Below are 22,702 nucleotides of genomic sequence, written 5' to 3' on the forward strand. Positions count from 1 at the left end.
GTCTCCTGTCTCAACAGCATACTTGTGTTCATACACTTGTTTATATAATTCTCTGACAGTACATCCTACATAAAAAGAAGGGCATGATTGGCATAAAATTAAATATACAACATACTTACTTTTACAACTGAGGAGCGTTTGCCGGCTAAAAATGGTAATAATGGTAATAGAGATGTACAGCCATCTACTAGTCAAACATCCAGTTCTTCAAATTTTCAAAGTGCACCGGTCCAACAACCAGTAACTGTTTACCAAACAGGAGCACAGGGCACAAGGACTTGGGCAGAGGTAACAGCAGTAAACCGTCCTGTAGGGAATTACCATCACAACAACAGCCACAACAACTTTCGAAAAAGGAAATGGAAAAAACAGAGATATCAGCAACGGAGGTACTAAATAGTAGTGACATTAAATTTAAAATTGTTAATTTGTCTTCATTCTTTTTGAATTAAGAAACTTGTTGCTTGTTATCCAAAGGATGGAACTTTGTGCCTAGTTTAAGAACTGACAAATGTGATGTTATTAACTCACTTAGAAATTACGTCAGAAAGTTAAATTTCAAGATGCTTTTTGACAAAGATGCTTTTATTTCAAATGAGTTTAGAAAACCTAGTTTGTTTAATCCCCCTTTAGAAAAGAATTAGAAATTTTCCTAATGACGACAGAAATGCAAATTATTGATTTATTAAGCCAGCCTGCTAGTTTTAAGTATTACAACTTAAACAAACATGAAAATAGTATTCTTAAGTGTCTTTTGAATAATCCAGATATTTTAATTACCAAAGCAGATAAAGGTGGAGCTTTGGTGGTATTAAATAAACTGGATTATGAATGCAAGATGTATGATAGGTTATCTGACATTAAGTTTTACAAAAAAGTTTTTTTCTCTGAAGTGAGAAAGTCATTTGCATTTATTGATTCTATGATAGAGGAGTGGTTTTATACTAATAGAATTACAGATGAGATCAGAAGGTATTTAAGAACAGATACTCCTAAATTAAGCCGTGTATTTGGTCTACCCAAAATACATAAGTGTTTGGATGATCCACCCATAAGACCAATAGTATCCAGTGTCAATAGTAAGACTGAGGCTCTAGCTATATATGTTGATAGGTATTTACAAAGAGTTGTTGAAAAAGGTCCCACCTTTCTCAAAGATACATTTGATTTTAAGAAGAAGGTGGAAGATTTGTTAATAACCGAAAATGTTATATTAGTTTCTCTTGATATCTAGTCTTTATATACAATGATACCAAATGATGAGGGACTGGAGACAATAAGGTCAGAGTTACTCAATTCTAAAATTTATTCTAAAAATACAGTTGATTTATTGATGGAAATGCTTGACATTATTTTAAGTTATAATTATTTTGAATTTGACAATTGCATTTACCATCAGATAAATGGCGTAGCAATGGGTGCCGCTATGGCACCCAGCTACACTAATTTATTTATGCAATGCTGGGAAAGAATCAATATATTAGGAAGTATTTTTACTGATAATATTAGATTTTACATCAGATTTATTGACAATGTTTTTCTTTTATGGAAAGGGGATGAAAACAGTTTGAATGGTTTTATTATGTATTTAAATGGCATTAACACATATTTGCAGTTTGCAGCAGAGTATAGCACTATCAGTATTAAATACTTGGATGTAGAGGTGATTAAGAGTGGTGAAAAGATTTATACCAAGATATTCAAAAAAGAAGTTCAAAATAATAACTACTTACATTATAGTAGTATGCATCCGAAAGGGATGAAAGATAATATTGTTAAAAGTCAGTTATTACATGTGAACAGACTCACTAAATATGATAGTGATTTTGACAAAGAGAGTAGTTTAATGTGTGAAAAATTTAGATTTAGAGGCTATCCCTCTGATGTTACTCACAATGCTTTAAGAGAAGTTAATTCTTTAAGATATAATAAAGCTATATTCAAGAAAACCACCATGAGTAATGGAGAGTTTGGTGTTCGTATGCAAATTAGTAATTCAGTAGATAGTTACAATATTAAGAAGTTAATTACTAATAATTGGAAAATATTACAAAGTTCAGTTGAGTTTAAAGATAGATTGGGGGATAGACCCCAATTTATGTATAAAAAGGTAAAAGTTTTAAGAACTTGTTCCAGAGTAAGATGGAGAAACCTATCAGTCTAAATATTAAAAATTTAGGAATGCTAAAGTGTTTCAACTGCAAGTTATGTAATTATTTGCTAACGGATGTTAGCAAAGTAAATATTAATGGTTTTAAATATAATTTTAACAAGTATTTCAGTTGTAAAAGTAAGTATGTTGTATATTTAATTTTATGTCAATCATGCCCTTCTTTTTATGTAGGACGTACTGTTAGAGAATTATATAAACGAGTGTATGAACACAAGTATACTGTTAAGACAGGAGACTTAAAGAATGCGTTAGCGAAGCATTATGCTTCCATAAATGTAATGTTAAGTTTAAATTTATTGTTCTGGAAGAAATTTATAATTATGACAGAAGGTTTGATGCAGAGAGTGAATTAAGATGGAGAGAATATATGTGGAAAGTGAGGCTTAATGCCTGTTTTCCACCCGGCTTAAATAATAGAGATGAGTTTATCACTTACTTAAAAAGAAAGGGCTTGAAGCATCATTTAAAGAATGTATGATGTATTGATTATTTAATTATCTAATTATTCAATTCGTAGCTTGTTAGAATGCACTTTAAATTGGTAGTGCTGTGTATTATTATTCAGTCTGAAGAAGTCACTACAGGTGATGAAAGCGCTTACTGTTTAATGTTTTATTAAAGCTTTTGGGTGTTCTCGGCTGTCTTTTTATTATTTTTTTTTAATTTGCATTACGTTTGGCTACTGTTTTTTGGTGTTATCATATGAATATTGATCAAACTAATTAATGACATACATTTGATTTACAGACTTCATCACCAGCAGTGAATGTATGTTCAAACAAGTCCTGTTACACCAACAACCTTCTAAGCTTAACGTGGATTTGATAAGTGTACACACCCCTGTTAACATGGCAGGCTCTTGTATCATAGAAAATGAGACCACAATCCTGCATTCAAAAACATTACCCACCTTAAATGTGACATATGACCTGTGCAATCCAATCGGGAAACAAACAAATGTGTTAGTTGTGAAATATACTGAGTGAGATGTATACAATATGGTGGTTGCATAAATGTGGATACCTTTAAACCAATGCTTTTTTGAAACACCTGTTAAGTGAACTATAGCAGTCACTCTTCCTGAGAAGGGGAGTATGAGCATGGTACATCTTGACTTAGCATTATTTGGACAGTCTTTCCTGCAAAGGTCTCCCAACTCTGTCAGCTGGCAAGGGCAGCTCATTTGCAAAGATGTTGGAGGTTACACTGGGGGTTTACTATTGGTGTTAAGCCTGGTCTTTGTCTGACCCAATGCATACCCTTGACTGTATTCAGGTGGAGCTGTTCTTAGGTAGTTTTGGATGTATGATTCAGGTTGTTGTCATGTTGGAAGCTGAAACACCTCTCCATCCTTAGCCATGTTGCAGATGCTTGATGGCTTTGGCCCACACGTGAGTGTTATTTGAACTGTTCATAATTCCCTCCACCATGCTTACAGGCCTAGTTCTAGCTAATGAACAGCAACCCCAAAGCAGGGCACTGCCACCAGTGACTTCAACATGTGGATGGTGGTCTTCAGATAAAGTGAGGTGCTGCTTGTGCACCACATGTAGCTTTCGGGATAGTGGCTGTAAGTTTGAACCTTGGTCTCATTACACCATTACACATTTCAACACATGCCTTTGGGAGACTTGATGTTATGTTTTGCTACTTGTGCACAGCCCTGCATGGTGTTTGGTATGGGTAAATGCTTATATCTACTGACCCTACCCCATAGGCCAGACTTATGCAGAATCTAGGTGATTGTTGCCACATATACTACACTACCAGTACTTGCCAGATAGTCCTTCAAGTCCCTCACTGTTGCTGCATGTCTCCTGGCAGCCTCCCTGACCAGTTCTCAATGTGACTTTTCATCTGTTTTGGAAGGATATCTGGTTTGACTTTTCATCTGTTTTGGAAGGACATATGTTTCTTGTTAACAGCACTGTTATCCCATATGTAATCTAGCTTTTGATGACTGTCTCCACTGTATTCAATGGTATATGCAATGCTGTGGTCATTTTGTTGTACCCTACTCCTGACTGATACATTTCAAATATGAGATCTCTATGATGCTTTGTAAGATGTGTGCAAGCCATGGCTGCTTCTGGTATAGGCAACTGAGCAAATGTCATGAATACACCTCTCCAACAGTGGACAGTTTTTCGTTGTTACATTGAGTCCCTGTACTTGTTGGCAGGTGTGTACCCAAGCAGAGTGAATGCTGCCAGTATACCACAAGCTGCTCTTACAGTATGTTATTTGGAGTGTGTGCACACATAAGCATCCAGTGTATTGTAAGGTTTGTATACCATATATTTGGTGGCCTAACATATTGTTCGGTTTTACAAGTTAATTATTCATGTTATGGTCCCATTACAGGTTGGAAAAGGTGTGGAATGTAATATTGTGGTCTCTCATTGTATATATTAAAAACACTGGGCATCTTGACAGGGGTGTGTACACTGTGGTATCCACTGTATAGGATTAATGTTTCATACATGTCCCTACCATAGCCCATTTGCCCCCCCAGTTTGTTGGCCTATGTCCAGACGTCTTGCACTGATAGGTTGTGAGGTATACTGCAGGAATGTTACATTACCCTTCATATAGGCCCCCATGATGACCACTGTGATGTACTACAGTTAACATCACTACAAGTGAACATGGACATCAATAAATATGGCTAGGTGTGTATTGGCAAAATGCAACAAAACAATTACATACTCACCAGCTACATGCTGCTGTCCCACTTGTAGACCAGAGGGAGCTAAATAGGTGTGGGAAAGAGGTACTGACAGCAGACTCACATGTGACTTTAGTACAGGGCGGAAGCAGCATTTCTGCACATTAACAGTACGACCCCCAATACTACAAAATATGCTGTCCAGCACCATAGATGTGCACTTATGTGCATTACCAAACCCCATCCAAAACTACTATCTTATCTGACATATGCATGTAGATACTCTACAGATACAGCTATGTATGCTACAGTACTCTATCAATGTGCACTAGGGCGTTACCTGCATGCTCCTCGTACTTTGTGTGGTGGACACCCACATCCACAATGCTGGATTCAGCTTGCTGTTGTCTGCTTGTGGTGGATGCCCCAAGGCTGGCAAAGAGCACCTCGGTGGGTGTCAGTGGGGCCTGCATGGATGGGCCCCCACCTGTGGCTGAGCTTTCTTTGTCTATGGCAGCAGCCCTTCACTGGGCATTACGTATGAGGTCAGTTGCACAATGCTGGACCTGCTCATAGGTTCTTGTGTGCAGGTCGTCACCATTTACCCTGGGGACTAGGTCATTCCACAGGGCTGTCTGCTCCTGCAGATGGCCAAACATTACAGCATAGTTCTGGACAATGCTTTCCATGATTTCAGCTATTTCAGCCTCTGAGTAAGTTGGATTTCTTGGGTGCTGCATCCCACCTGGAAGACATAAACAGTGAAACACATCATAACATCTCATACAGTTGTCAACAGTATGGACAGAAATTGCACATCAAAAGTGTATATTTGTCGCCAACACTCACAACTACACCATACCCATGTAATCTACCAGCACAATATTAGCCAGCATTGCACTCCTGGTCCTGATGTTTCATATTCCCCCAAAGATGAACAGTTAATTGCATAAACCTCTATTCCCCATTCATTTCTGTGTAGAGGGATGACAGTGGCCATCTTCCATGTGGATGGGGAGGAATGTTGCCAAGGCTGTGTCTGACTACAGTGTGCAATGGAACTGTGAGCACATGCATGAGTTTATTAGGATGCAGACAGGGATGTTATCAGGCCCCATGGGGACTTGCTGTTGTTGCCTTTCAGTAGGCAATATGTACCTGCTCAGCATTGATGAGGGAAGGGGTGCAGCTGATGTGCATATCTCCCTATATGGATGGTGGGGGCAGGGGGTCATGATCACACCTAACCTGTCTGATGCAGTTTGCCTATAGCCATGGCATGTGTGTATGAGGTGTAATTTACCACCAGTACAGGGTGAATTGTGCTGTTGCCTCTGAGACTGACAACATATGTGGAGACACTCTTGTGACTGGCCTTGGCAGTGTGGATATGTCTGATTTGTCATCATAGGTAGCCTTACAGGGAGTCACCTGTGACCTCACATGCTTGTTCAGATTGAGGTGGACATGCTTCCAAGTTGTTGCCTGCACCTCTGTGGCCTTGCACAGCCAGTATAGCAACTTATTACATGGTTTGTGTATTGCTGCTGTCCACCAAAGGGGATTACTCTACCTTGGTGGAGGCAGGTTTTACAGGTCAGGTATCGCTGAGTCCATACAGTTACAGTGGATTTATAAGTGTACACACCCCTTTTACAATGCCTCGTCTTTATGCTACTGTAACATGACACCACAATAACTCATTTCAAACAATTCCCACCTTTAATGTGAACTACAGCTTGTACAATTCCATTGAAAACATAAGAATCTGTTATGGGAAAACCTATGCAAATTAAAATCAGTACAATAAGCTGGTTGCATGAGTGTGCACACCCTTGAATAGATACTTTGAGGAAGTACCTGTTGAGATAAGGGCAGCATTCAGTCATCTTATATCAGAGTCTATCATCATGGCACATCTTTACTTGGTAATAGTTGCCCAGTCTTCCTTCCAACAGCTCTACAAATATGTCAATTTGTGAGGGCATCTCTTGTGTATAGCCTCATTCAAGGCAACCAACAGTTTCTTTTGGATGTAGGTCTGTCCACTGGCTGGCACATTCCCAAACTGCAATTTTTATCTAGGGAAGCATTTCCTTTGTTGATTTGGATGTATGCTTTGGGTCATTGTCATGCTGACAAGTAAAATCCCCCTTCATCCTCAGCTTTCTAGCAGATGACTGAAGGTTTGGGGACAAAAATGATTGGTATTCGGAACTGTTCATAATTCCCTCCAACTTGACTAGAGGCCCAGTTACAGCTTATGAAAAGCAACCCCACAGCATGATACTGCCACCACCATGCTTTACTGGGGGTATGGTGCTCTTTTGGTGATCAAATTGTTGTTTTAGGCCAAACATACTTCTTGGAATTGTGGGCCAAAGGTTCAGTCTTGCAACTTTGGTGTCATGACATTGTCCAACATGCTTTTGGGAGACGATGTATTATTTGGCAATGTTTTTCCAGCCCTTGATGTTTTTCTGTGTAAGAAAAGGCTTCCATCTAGCAACCCTACCCCATAGGGCAGACATATGGGGAATACAGAAGATTGTTGTCACATGTGGTACACACCCAGTACTTGGCAGGCATTCCTGCAGCTCATTCAGTGTTGCTGTAGGTCCCCTGGCAGCCTCCATGGCCAGTTGTCATCTTGTCATTTCATCCATTTTGGATGGACATCCAGGTGTTTGCAGTGTCACTGTTGTTCCACATCTTCTTCACTGTCTGATGACTGACTGCACTGTATTCCATGGTATATCCAATGTTGTAGACACACTTTTTCTACTCTTCTTCTGACTGATACCTTTCCACAATGAGATCCCTTTGATACTTTGGAAGATCTCTGCAAATCATGTATTTGGCTGTAGCAGGCAACCGGGTAAATGTCAAATGAATCCTACTAGGACAGTTGAACATTATTTGGGGTTAATCAGAGTCTTGTTACTTGATGGCATATGTGCACCCAAAAAGTGAATGCTGTGATTACTGCAAGAGGTGCGTCAACCAAGTAGTGATTTATGTGTGTGCACATGTTTGCACCCATCTTATAGTATGTTTTATACTTTCTCCACTAACAGATTTGTTTGTTTTTCAATAGAATTGTACAGGCTATGGGTCACATTCAAGGTGGGAAACGTCTTGAGATGATTTTCTGTGGTCTCTTTTTTGTATAGTACACAAACCTGGCATTTCAACAGTGGTGTGTATACTCTTGATATCCACTGTATGTAGGTGTGCATATAGCTGTTTGTTGTAGGCATGGACAGAGGGCCATAACACAGTTGCACACTTCTCTGATTACAACATGATAATCATGCCTATTCTACTACCCATATCATTGTCATGGTAATGCAACAACCAGTACCTGTAAACATTTATGTCTGTTGTATGCACTGAAACTGATATTACACACAAGTACAACATGCACAACATATCTACATACATAGATAAGTAGGGTGATTGCACAGCAGGCTTTTCTATCACAGTGCTAACCTGGAGTACGTCCCACATTCATAACTCGGCTATAGTGTTATGATGTAATTGTTAGCAGACGTCACAATGGTTTGCCTAACATAACACAGCTCTATGTGTAAATGACTACGGATATCAGGCACACGTGCTTATAATACTGTACAGATGAATGGTATGAACTCACTATATGACATGCATTTCAACACACTTCTGCAACAGTACTTAAATACGCACATGCCCTGTATAGGTCTCTTAGATTTACAAGACAAACATGTGTATCATAATTATATTCACAGGTAACATATGGATATGTACAACATCCCAGTAGCTGGCCTAGTAGTAGCACAGTCAGTGGTGTTTGATAGACACTCCAGTACTTGTTAAATGTCAGCTGTCCTTTCCTGGGATGAGTCAGGGGCCTGAGCTGTAATCTATGTCACTGCAGACAGAGCCACATGCTATGGCTATCGTGCTGTTCATCAGTACATCAGTTCAGCAAGTCTTGTTGAAACATATTCTTTTAAACTCCTATTTTCTATTATTGCAGACAACCTACTGCATTCAATTACATTATTACTTGTTTCACATACCTTTTTGGGGGGGAAAGTAGATTTGGTGATATAATCTTTCTGTGACTTGCAGTCAGTTTTGTTAGGTTGTACTACTGTCTATGACAAAGCTGGTTTGAACAGGTGGCAGCGTGACTTTTGTAGGTAATGCTCATGACCATGTGATGACCTGTGCACCAATTGGTGTCCCTCAGTTGCTAATTGCATGCAGAGCAACTGTGTAGTTATTCCAGTAGCCAATGTCAGGGCAACACACTCTTATAATGGAGTCCTTCATGTGGGTGTTGGCCCTTTACCTTCCCTGCAAGGAAGACATCCTGGAGGTGTGTGAGCTAATACCTGTTACAAGACTTGTGGAGAAAATCCAAATAAATGGTGGTGAAGATTCAAGACTTAGGGGCAGAATGTGAGTATTGCTGTTGAATACTGCTAGTTTGACAGGGTTTGTCTGAACATGCTACTTCTGTGTGAGTTTTAGTCTGACAGAGTTATATGTCTGCATAGCTCTCAACTGTAGGGATATCCACATAATGGCCAGAGGTTTGCCTGTTATGTTTGGTCTGTTCCCCAGACAGGTGTTGTCCTTGGCAAATTAGTAGCATAGTCTGGTGATTACAATCAGTAAATGCTAACATCCAGTTGCATTTCTGCCTTCATATCCCTCAGAAAAGATATGTTACAACAAACCATGTAACAGCAGCAACTCTCTCTCAGTGTATAACAGCAATTTTCCAAGTATGGCCATGTTTTTGGGCCTATGTCCCCCAATTATATCAGGCTTTGCCCAGATATCATGCAGTAAGAGGTTAATAGGTATGGTCTATCATTAGTTAGCACTGCCATTCCTGCTGAGCGCAAAGGCTGGACAACATATGGAAAACTGTACATTCAAGAGGTCAGTATATAGAGAATGCTCTAAGATGCCCTTATAACATATTTTATGTGGGGGAGAGTATGAAGTGTTTTAAAACTAGACTGTTAGACCATGTGAGAGATATTACTGATAAGAAAGAAGACAGTTCTGTAACTGTACATTTTTATAAATCTCACCATGGGGACAGTAGTGGGTTACAAGGCACTGTTTTTGAAAAAGTCTGTTTCTCAATTTGATCAAACAGTCATAAAAGAACAATTGTTACGTACAAAATCAATTTATATTTTTAAATGTGATACTTTGTCCCCTAGGATGTTAGATTAGGAGTATAATTGGAGGCTGTGTATTTAAATATGTAATTATAAGTGTTAATTGCTTCTTGTATGTAAGGCAAGTATTTCTTCTAATGATTTACTCCCTGAAGGCTTTGGCCAAGACATCAGAGTATAATAAACTTGTGTGAATTACTGGCTGGTTGTTTTTCTCTTTACTATCTTCAGTCTTGTTAGTTTATTTGCTAAGAGGTTGTTGTATGTCTGGCCATTATGTATGGACTATCATGTTTTTTGTAGCAGCGTACTGTTTACTTATTATTTGGATGGGGGGGGCAGATGTCAGTGGCATGGGTCCTTTTGTATCCAACTGTGCATGCTGCCCCGGTTATGGATGGTCCATCAGTAGCAAGTAGCATATGTTTGTATGGGCATTTTGAGACGTGTGTGTGTGTGTGTGTGTGTGTGTGTGTGTGTGTGTGTGTGTGTGTGTGTGTGTGTGTGTGTGTATATATATATATATATATATATATATATATATATATATATATATATATATATATATATACACACACACACACACACACACACACACACACACACACACACCTTAGTATCTATTGGTAATATATCTACATATTGTTATACATATATATGTATCTCCATACATATCTGTCTCTCTATATATGTTTATTTTTCTTTTCATACATATATTTGTAGATACCAATCACTCCTGATTGCACAGTGTCTCTTCCCTATTGTAAAGTTGCTGTAATGCACGGTATGTTTGAAAAAGCATCAATCATTTCCATATTGCAGATGGCTTAGTAGTAAATTGCTGTTGCTTTGGTGTACAGGGTCCTGGTTTCAAGGGCTGTTTATTTTGTTGCTGGGCAGAAGAGAGGCTGATGGAAACAAAGTGATTACAGCACTCTTAAACAGTTGTAAGTGGGTTTGCTCGATGGTAAGCGGTACCAACACATGGTTAGACGGGAAGCTGCTTAATCTGTGTAGGCATCACGGAAACTCGCTAACTGCAGCTTAGTCCCACCTACCCCCATGCTAATTTCTTTAAAAGAAAAAAGGGGTGATAGGAAAGTGGTGAAAAATAGGCCACATAGAGGGAAAAACAATGTGACAGATAGCTTGGGATATGCAGGATAGGTGTAGGGAAGGTCCATAGCTGTCCATTTCTGATACAGCAACAGATGTGCATTTGTACATAATTTGGAGGTGAATTTGGAAACTCCAACCCCTGAGAGAGGGGTGAGAACAACTGCAATGTGTTTTTAAGCCAATTAGACCAGATTACATGTGTCCAGTGGACATGTGTACGAAATGGACAGCTATGTATCGGTAGAAAATTTTGTGGGAACAGATTGACCTTTTTTTTATTATTTTTTACAAGGTGAGAATGGGATATTGGGGAAGGATAGTAGGTGTATTTGGGGAGGTAGTTGGGTAGGAAGACAGACAAGACAGCAGACAAGGGTGGTATATGACAGATGTGGGGGTAAACACTTTGGATGGGGAGGGTGGTTGGGGATTAGATGCCCACGAGACCCCAAATGGGTACAGTGGGACTGAGGTCTCCACCCATGGGCAGTCACCACTGCACCTTCACTGCCCCAAAGGTGGCTGTGCTGGGACTTGAGCAAGAGGGGCAGGCTGACCCTCAAGATGCACCATGCAGCCCTCCATTTGACATAGCAGATCTCCAAACTCCTTTCAAAGCTAGCTATGCACCAATCCCTAGACCTGATGCCCGCTCCCAGGGGGGACGGACCCCATCCCCTAAGGCAGTTCCACTCAAAGCTGGTGTAGGACCAGTGGATGAGGAGGTCCCAGGTTGGGTCCCAGACATGCTGGGACCCAGTGTCATGGCCAGTTGAGGTGGGACAGGTCAGGTGAATCCACTGGGATCGGCCTTCCCAGACGTGCTATGGTGTTACAGTTTTATAACATATGTTTGTTAGTCATGAAAAACACATTCCAGGATTATGTAAGACTCACAGTGTCAGCTTGCAGCTGTAGAAATACACAAATTATACTGATACCCAAAAATGGCAGTGGATGCACAATACAATGAAAGCCAGCGTCACGATAAAACTCGTCTTTAATAGAAGAAGCAGTGTGAATAAAACAACAGTAAACCAAGATTAAGCGCTTTCATCCACATAAACGTGGACTTCATCAGAATATTGTTCATTAACTATGGTTCGTTATTTAAAAACTTTTTGGTGCCAATTTCGCCATTTACAAAAATTTAAAGATACATTGTATCATAATAACTGCTCTAAAAATTCTCCATATATATATATATATATATATATATATATATATATATATGTATATATATATATATATATATATATATATATATATATATATATTTATAAATCAATGTAAATGATCTCTATATATCATTGTAAATTACCGAGAACTTTGCATATATATATATATATATATATATATATATATATATATAAATGTGCAAAACAACGCGAATAATCATTTGTATGCTCTGTATTAATTCCATAACACTGTCCCATTCATGTTACTAACTGACAGTGCTATAAATTCAATAACATATTGTAAACATTTTGTATATTTATCAGATTGCATAAATTGTGTAATAAAAATGATAGAAATAAAAATAAAAATGTAAAAATACAATGAAAATAAAAACTACATGTTGATCAATGTATACTTCTGTCCATCATATCTTATGTATAATTGGTGAATTGGTGTCCCTATCCTATAATACATGTAGTAATTTCCCTAATCAATCTAATTAAGATATAAGAAATACAAAATATTAAATACTAAATACGGGGTGCAACTAACTGTATTATTGATGTAACTCTAGAATGGGTTTTATAGTGATATATTCGTTAAGACCGGGTTTTGTAGCAGAATCGGTCAATATCTGCAAATTATTTCCGTTTTACTTAGCTGAGCTTTCAAATTACCTCCTCTAGGGTCAACTTTAATCTGATCTATATTCCCAAATTTAAACAAATGTGTACTATCATGTGTAGATATATGTCTATATAATGCATTTTTATTATCTTTGCTTTTAATTTTATAAAGATGATCATAAATTCTTTTTTTGAGTTGACATTCAGTTTTTCCTATGTAAAAACTGGGACATGTAGTACATTTAGCAAGATATATCACATTTCTGCTATTACAATTTCCACACCTAAAACAAATCCTTGTCTTGGTTATATTATCTAATGTTATTTCCTCTGTGTCCAGTACAGCTGAACACTGTCTGCAACTTCCACATTTAATCGTGTATTTATCATTATTGATTTTAATTTGTATAAAAGAGCCAAATTCAATTATTTTCTTTAAATTAGCTCCCATTTTATGCATGAAAATTGGTACCTCTCCAATTATTTTTTTTTATTTCATTGTCATCCATCAGAATGTTCCAATTACTTCTTATTATATTTTCCACGTCCCGAGTTTAGGGAGAATATTCTAACACACATGCTCTATTATACACACTGTTTGATTTAGTATCTGACAAATTCGGGTTCATAATCAATTATTTCCCCAAAAGAGGGGGGTATTTTTTCCCCATTCACTAATGACATATTTCATTACATCGTCAAGCATATAGCTAGGGTAACCTCTATCTCTAAACATGTTTCCATGTTGTATTTCTTCTATCATATCTTGCAATTTTGATGTCATTCGTGCAGCTCTTATGCATTGCCCCTTGAAAATATTCTTCAACATATTGCGTGGATGGTTGCTAGTAAATTCTAAATCGCTATTGGAGAATGTACTTTTCCTGTATATGTTGGATTTATAACCTTCAACTGTTTTAGAAATATATGTATCAAGGTAAGCTATGCCTTCAGAGCTGTATGAGTGGGTAAATTTCAAGAAAGTACTTGAATTATTTAAAAATTCCATAAATGTCTCAATATTTTCCACACTACTGTCCCCTAAAATAAAAATATCATCTAAGAATCTAGAGTAGTACACTATATGTTTGTAGAAACTACTACTAAAAAGCTTGGTGGTTAGAATCAATAATGATAAATACAAGATTAAATGTGGAAGTTGCAGACAGTGTTCAGCTATAATGGACACAGTGGAAATAACATTAGACAATATAACCAAGACAAGGATTCGTTTTAGGTATGGAAATTGTAACAGCAGAAATGTGATATATCTTGCTAAATGTACTACATGTTCCAGATTTTACATAGGAAAAACTGAATGTCAACTCAAAAAAAGAATTTATGATCATCTTTATAAAATTAAAAGCAAAGATAATAAAAATGCATTATATAGACATATATCTGCACATGATAGTACACATTTGTTTAAATTTGGGATTATAAATCATATTAAAGTTGACCCTAGAGGAGGTAATTTGAAAGCTCAGCTAAGTAAAAAGGAAATAATTTGGCAGATATTGACCGATTCTGCTAGAGAACCCGGTCTTAATGAATATATCACTATAAAACCCATTCTAGAATTACGTCAATAATACGGTTAGTTGCACCCGTATTTACTATTTAATATTTTGTATTTTTATATCTTAATTAGATTGATTAGGGAAGTTACTACATATATTATAGGATAGGGACACCAATTCACCAATTATACATAAGATATGATGGACAGAAGTATACATTGATCAACATGTAGTTTTTATTTTCATTGTATTTTTACATTTTTATTTTTATTTCTATCATTTTTATTACACAATCTATGCAATCTGATAAATATACAAAATGTTTACAATATGTTATTGAATTTATAGCACTGGTGTCCCTATCCTATAATATATGTAGTAACGTTCCTAATCAATCTAATTAAGATATAAAAATACAAAATATTAAGAAACTAAGGGTAATGCTGCTAAACGCCAGAAGTCTTAACCTCAAGATGCACGCACTCGAAGCTCTCCTCAGTATGGAGAACATTGATATCTGTGCAGTGACAGAAACCTGGTTCAAGACTCCAGAGAGCACCCCAGCACTACCAGGTTATACCTCATATCATGCTTTTTGGTCCCAAAACCCAGACCGAACCACAAAAGGAGGGGGAGTTTCCATATTTATCAAGGATAGCCACACCTCCAGGTTAGTGGCATTGCATGAAGTATCGGAGACCATCCATGTGCAATTAACAGTGGGCAAAACTGCTTTTCAGTTTATAGAATCCTACAGACCACCCTCTCAAAGTCAGGAATCCCACTCGGCTTTCCTGAAAACATTGGAGAACATGAAGATCTCTCTGAACACCATTATAAAGTAATTAGGGATCGGGGACCCAAGTTGATAGTAATCTCTCCTTTGACAACCACATTGCCAAAGTGGTTAGAAAGACCTTCTACATGACCTCAGCACAGAAATAAATAGGACTTGCTGGAGGGACAGATTCATAACCCAGAGGCTCCCTTCGCTCTGGAATAGAATTCCAATTCATGTTGGGCAGAGAACCTCACTGAATCTCTTCAAGAAGAATCTTGATGAGTGGATGGGGGATCGTAGGTTTGTTCCGGGGATTACTTCTGTGTCACTATTAGACAGAGGCACAGTAAACTAAACCGTAAAAAGGGCACAGTATACTCAAATCAAGGGGTGGCATATGCCAAACAAAATCGGGCTAGGCTTATAATTGCCCCAGGGCAGATAGCCTAGTATGAACCTATGAACCTATGAATGGGACAGTGCTATGGAATTAATATAGAGCCTACAAATGATTGTTTGTGTTGTTTTGCACATTTATATATATATATATATATATATATATATATATATATATATATATATGCAAAATTCTCAGTAATTTACAATGATATATAGAGATAATTTGCATTGATTTATAAATATATATATATATGGAGAATTTTTAGAGCACTTATTATGATACAATGTATCTTTAAATTTTTGTAAATGGCAGAATTGGCGCCAAAAGGTTTTTAAATAACAAACCATGGTTAATGAGCAATATTCTGATGAAGTCCACATTTATGTGGATGAAAGCACTCAGTCTTGGTTTACTGTTGTTTTATTCACACTGCTTTGTCTATTAAAGAAGAGCTTTATCATGACGCTGGCTTTCATTGTTTTGTGCATCCACTGCCGTTTTCTGTTATCAGTATAATTCATGTATTTCTACATTCCAGGATTAGTTATACCAGCATGTATTCCCATTAACCCAAAACAAAAGATTTGTAACAATTGCATAGCAAACAGAACACATACATAAATGGAACCACAGTGGGCATTATAACAGCATGCAGGTGACATTGATAGCAGCAGGTCACCAATGATAGTATTTGAACAGGTAACATTAATAGTCCAACATTTAAATATTTGCAGAACAATAGGACACATGTCCCAACAGTAGGTTGGGTGAAAAACATACCCATTGACTTATGTGTTTAGATTATTGGTGCAGATAGGGTGGGGGAGAGAGAGAGAGATGTCAGTTAACAACTGTATTGTCTTCAGTTGCTCACAACTTTAATGGCCATTGCTCTAATCATTACTCTCCAGTTATTACCTATGGTCTTGGGTTGAGCAGTGGTATGTTTGTACATAGTATATAATTACAGCCTTCTTACAACTTATTTATAACCTCTCCTTACCTGCAGACCTGTGGATGAAGGTTCTGTTAACACTATTTGACTGTTTCTACCCATATTCATATAGTCAGGGTGACATATGCACATTCATACTGTGTGTGTGTGTGTGTGTGTGTGTGTGTGTGTGTGTATGCTACTGCCATACTCTGCCTTGATTTTTGTCACCCTGGGTGTAGGTGGCAGTGACCACTAGCTGTGACAGCATGACACTTGAGGCACATTTCTTGGAGGAGACTACTCAGTGTATGTACTTATCTTGCTGTCATTTGCAGACTTGGGGTTGGACAGTGGGTGTTGTACACAGTGTATACGTACACCCTTCTTTTAGCTAAGATATACCTTTTCTTACCTGGCAGTCCTTTGCTGGAAATTTCTGTTAACACTACCTGACTGTTTCTACACATATTCACATATTCCTAGGTGAAATTATGCATACAGATTACTACCACTCTGGGGATTCAAACTGTGCCTGTTTGTGCAAAAAATAGAACAAAGTTTTGTGTTTCACCAGTGTGAGCTATTGCAAAACTACTGTTTCTTCTTTGACTGTTTTCTGCCTAATACTCTCTTGGTTGTATAATCTGATCTTGTAATTCTGACAGTCATGCAAGGTAGATAGTTCTTATACTGTGTATTCATACATTGACATAGCACAGTCTGGAAAACACTGGTTAACACAACATTCCTATTCAGTTATCAGATCTTGGTACATGGAACATTTCCTATAGTTAATCTCCTGTTTTACAACTCCACAATCTTTGCCAGATGAGCCTTGATAATTTAAAGCTTTCAGACCTATAGTTGCTGTGCAGAAACTGTGCACATTTCGATTCATACCACCACATTCCGAAGAAAACACAACCAGTCTGGGGTTTTGACTTTTATTGACAGGTACTGACACTTTTATCGATATATATATATATATATTCTGTACATCACTATTAGTCTGCTAATGTCTCATTTATTCAATACAAACCATACACATTTTTAAATACTGACAGGTGATATTCTGCTCCTTTTTATTTATTTGCCCTGGATACTACAAGCTAAATTTGTTCACACCAGACTCGTGATGCAGCCTTAGCAGCCTGCTGGCATGGGCATCCATGTTTATGGCCCACTCATCTGCAGCAGTACAGGAGATAGAAAAGCATTTATGCATACCTATCCATTACATACACAGGCTGGACTTTGGAAAACATTTATTGATACTGATACTTACACACAGATGGGACATTCCTCACCCATGTATCTTGGACCCACTGGTCCAAGAACTCCCACTTCCAATGCTTCAAGTCAGCAAAGTGGTGACAGACCTGCTCAACAGTCCGAGGGATGCCAGCGGCAGTGGTAAGATCACGTTGTATTGGGAGCCCTGGTACTGGTCCTACAGCAATCTCCCTTCATGGTGTTTTACTAGGAGTCCAGCCATGACTCTGAACTCCTGAATGCCCCAGTGCTATGCCCAAAAGTGCACACCTTCACCAACACCAGCCATAGTGCCTGCAGTGATCAGCCACAGCTGGTTATGGGCTGTATTCCTGCCTACAAGGTTTAAATAGGGCTGATTTCCTGCACTTTGCCGTGACTGGATGGTTTTGAATATGCTGAGCTAGGCTAAGCATTGGGCAAATCTACTTAGCTAAGATAAGCATTACTTAGACATGGCAAGCACTGCTTACCAGTGTGCAAATCTGCTTAGCTATGCTAATTATTGCTAAGCATACAAATGTAAGCAATGCTTTCTCTCGTTAAGCATAGCTGAGCAAAATTTAGCATTGCTCAGCTTTCATTTTATGGACTATCAGGATTGTGGGGGTTGATTCCTTATTAATGACATCTTATGATATACCAAAACAGTCATAAAAGTGTGGGTACCTAATGGCAGTTCAACTGGTTTTCACTTTTATGACTGTTTTGGTTTATGAACTTTTTTCCTGTGTGGGCACCGTGCTCTGTTTGCTGTGTGTGGCCTTTTTTTGCTTTGTTATTTAACATCTTATGATATGTATGTTTCCATTCCATAACATCTCCTATGTGCTTTCATTACATTATATTCTTCTGTGGCTATACTATATGGGGCACGTGTTTATATGGGGGTTTCACATCTGTACTACACTGACACCTCACATTTGGAACTGCTAAACTACCCTGGTTAACACATATATATTATTCACTACCTATTTATCAAAAAGATAATTTTAGTGCTGTTTTCACATATAAAACTGAATGGACTTTGTTGTGGCTCAAAACATGAATGACTGTATGCTAAGCAAGTGCTCTAACCACTACACTATTTCCCTTTGACTCTTTTGGCTGTATGTTTCTATTTAGCTCCTTCAGATGTTTAAGCTATGCTATACACAGCTGCACAATGCTCACACCCACTCAGCTATGCTTAAACTTTATTGTGGACAGAAAAAAAACTAAACGTGTTTTATTTTTTTTTTATACTGTAGGGGTATGCACATTGCTTTCTGCATCTTAGGGAAGGAGATCTGGGCAACATCATACATGGGAGAATTGGTTTAAATGTTCTTCTCAGGAACATTGTTACTTATTTGGTATGCCAGCATGTACACTGGCATACCACTCTGGACATACCTCTCAAGTGTACCTCATTATGGGGAACATACCTCATATGGGATCTTAAAAAGTTCATGTTTCTCGAAGTTCCACATTGAAAGGTTCTGTCAATCACTCTGTGTTAGAATTTTTTAATGAATATCCATAGTAAATATTAAAGAATCATAATAATTAATTAAAAATATTAGCATATTTTAACCATCCTATGACCTTCCTATTTGAAGCTGTTAGTTTGTGTTCCACATTTTGCCCATTTATTCCACATTATGTGGACTAGTGTTCCTCATTTTGGAGATGGAAGGTTAAGAGCTGTGATTCTGGACATTATTTGTGCCTGGCCAGTGTAGGGGGCTGTGATTTTTGTGTGGTTTTTACTATATTTTGTCTGCAGACACTGTTATGTTATGATAACAGTGTCCACAGACAGTATTAATTGCTTTGGGATTGTCATACAGCAATTCTAGAGTTGTGTCCATGTGGAGAATACAGCAGCGCACCTTCATTAATATGCAAGGATTTCGGCTGTTCTACATGGGCACGATCTGCTCCATGCAGGAATAGCACTACTCCTGCATGGAGTTTAATGAATCCAGGGGACTATACTCCCATTGCAAAACATTGGGAAATCTGAACACTCTGAGGCCTTTAGGAACCATATGTCTATTTAAACATTCTAATAAATATGCATTATCTAACTGTAGACTCCTGACTTTCAATAATTTCTTTTCAAACAAAAATGTACTATCCTTTAAAGAATCAAAGGAGTCTGTATCAACGTTATCCTTTATAAATTCTTACCCAAAATTAAAGAGCTTGTCAAGCCATGCTTTTAACTCACCATACCCTTGATCTTGAGGCCCACATAACAGGCCTTGGAACTCAAGACCAGAAATATCATTACTAATAAATGTACCATGTTTGTTGCCAGAATTATGATCATCCACTACTACAGGTGTAAACTATCCAATGTGGTGGGTAAGGTCAGTTTTCACTGCATCCATATCTGATACAAGCTGTTGTAAATCAAAAACACCTTGCCCTGCAGATCGGTCCTCTATAACATGACTGGTGTCCATAACCATTTTACTGGTTTCTGGAGCAATTTGTTGTGCATCTATTTCCATGTTATCTCCATGGTGTTCTTGTATTTATCTACATTTTCTAATGCCTGTACTGATTAACTGAGTTTGATTAAGGTGGTTTCACAGCTCAGAGGGAGTGGTTCTAAACCTGTGAACCGAAGCCCTTCTCATACTTTATTCATTCTGGTTCTGGCTCTTCTAATCATGGAAGCACCTTTTAAGGCATGAGGCCATGCTCCAAGGTAGTCTGATAAGAAGAACAAATTCATGGTCTACCTTCTGAGTCATTTGCAACTGGAAAAGATCAAGACATGCACAAATTATTCAGATTTGAAAAAGACCGATATATGGCAGGAGTTGGGTGAGCACCTGTAATCCCTGACAGGGATCACCCACTCCAGCCAGCAGTGTCATCACAGGTAAAATGACCTACCAAAGCATAAGCCCATTAAGCTGGTGAGTGTGCTGACCAGGCAGAGGCAAGAAGGCCAGACTTATATAGTAAGTATAATTTATTTTCCTGTGGGTAATATTAAACATAGGTTAAACACATGTTTAAAAACAATATAATAAGGTTGCATAATTGAAAGTATTTGCTAAAATATGCAAATATATACATAAAATTATATTGTAATAATGCAAAGGAAAGCTTAAGCATATCTGTACACTGAACTGACTCTGTATACAAACAGCTGGAATGTTTAAGTGAGAACATAATATAATCTGTATAAATACAAATGTAACATACATATGAGTAAAACGATAATCTGCTTATATACATATCTGAAAATCATTTATTTGTGTGAGTACACTTACAACTACTTGTTCATGTATTTTTACAGAAAAGTGAAACATAAATTTCATTTCCTCATTTTCATCTCATATTGCATTACCTAAGGTAGTAATTGAATTACATGCAGACAAGTATAGTAATTGTATAAGAAAGTAATTTCTTCACAATTATAATTGCAGGTACAAGATTACAGCTCCATTACCATAGTCAGAGTGGAAATTAGTGGGGGCTCAGGGTTTCACTGTCAAGTGAAATCCCAGCACATACTTTATGAAACATGACCATTATTATTATTATCTCTTTATTACTTCTGCAGACATTTTTAAATCATGCCTTTATATGCTTAGAAACACATTTTTACACAGCTAAGGAAATGGAAAACTTCCATGACTTAATGCATTGTTTTTTGTGTTTATATCTCCTGGGTGAATACATTTACTGAAAGTTACATGCAGAATATTTAAAAAAAAAAATCCAACAAAAGTGAATCTGTTTTTTTTTTTAATTACGGTAAAGGGAAGATTAGCAAAGTTTAACAATTCAGATACTATTATATATTTCAACAAACACTTACTAAGCTAAGACTGCAGTGAATGGAATGATTTCCAAATAATAATCTTAATGTTTGTGTTAATAAGGGGAAAAAAAGGGAAGTACAGATAAACAATAAATGTCTTATGTCTTCTCTTTATAGATGAAGAACAAATCTCTACCAATTGGAGACAGCAGGAAAGAAGCATAGTGCAATTGGTTGAATCTGCTGATAAGCTGAGTATTGCAAGCAAGTGTGAGAGAGATATCAGTATGTACAGTAACTGCAGTACTCTATCTTTAACTGATTTGAGATTTAGGCATCTATAAACAGTGATCCCAGTGCAATATTTCAAACAAATGCATTTCAGGCACAAATATGACCATTATGTTTGTGTAGCTGACTACAACATTACTTGACACCAAACACTGTCCTGTCAAGTAAGCATAGTCAAGTCCCATAAATTTCATCCCAAAGGCTGCATAACCACTTCCCATAGAGATTCAAACAAAAGTCTGTAATATGCCTTCCCCATATATTCTGTTTAACTTGAATTACGATTTATGAAATAAAAACACTTTAAACTAAGAAAATTAATGTTGTGTAAAATGATATGTGAATTTCTTATTTGTACTTTCTCATATGCGAACACTGAAAATATCAAAGAAACAGAAAACCAAATTTTTTCCTAAGGAAAGAATTATGTTGTCTGCTTCTGTTGCTTCAGTATTTTCAGCACTGAGGTGAAAAGTTATGGGTCGGGTTCAGGTAAGTGTGCGATGTGTGCAGATTGCTGTTTACATGGTGTGCTTGTGTTGTGTGTATGTGTTTTGGAACAGCAAATTTTTTCCCTAGGAAAAAATTCACTGTTCTGTATGTTCGATGTTTTAAATTTTCGATTAATATGGTTCGATATTAGAACACTCGAAATTTTGAAAGTTTGGTGTTCTAATATAGACCCATATATATATATATATATATATATATATATATATATATATATATATGGGTCTACTTCAAATAACCGAAGCGCCACATCACCGACACCCGGAAGACCGAG

This window comes from Protopterus annectens, chromosome 5.part0, assembly GCF_019279795.1.
Source record: "Protopterus annectens isolate FY-2018-M chromosome 5.part0, PAN1.0, whole genome shotgun sequence".
NCBI lineage: Eukaryota > Metazoa > Chordata > Ceratodontiformes > Protopteridae > Protopterus > Protopterus annectens.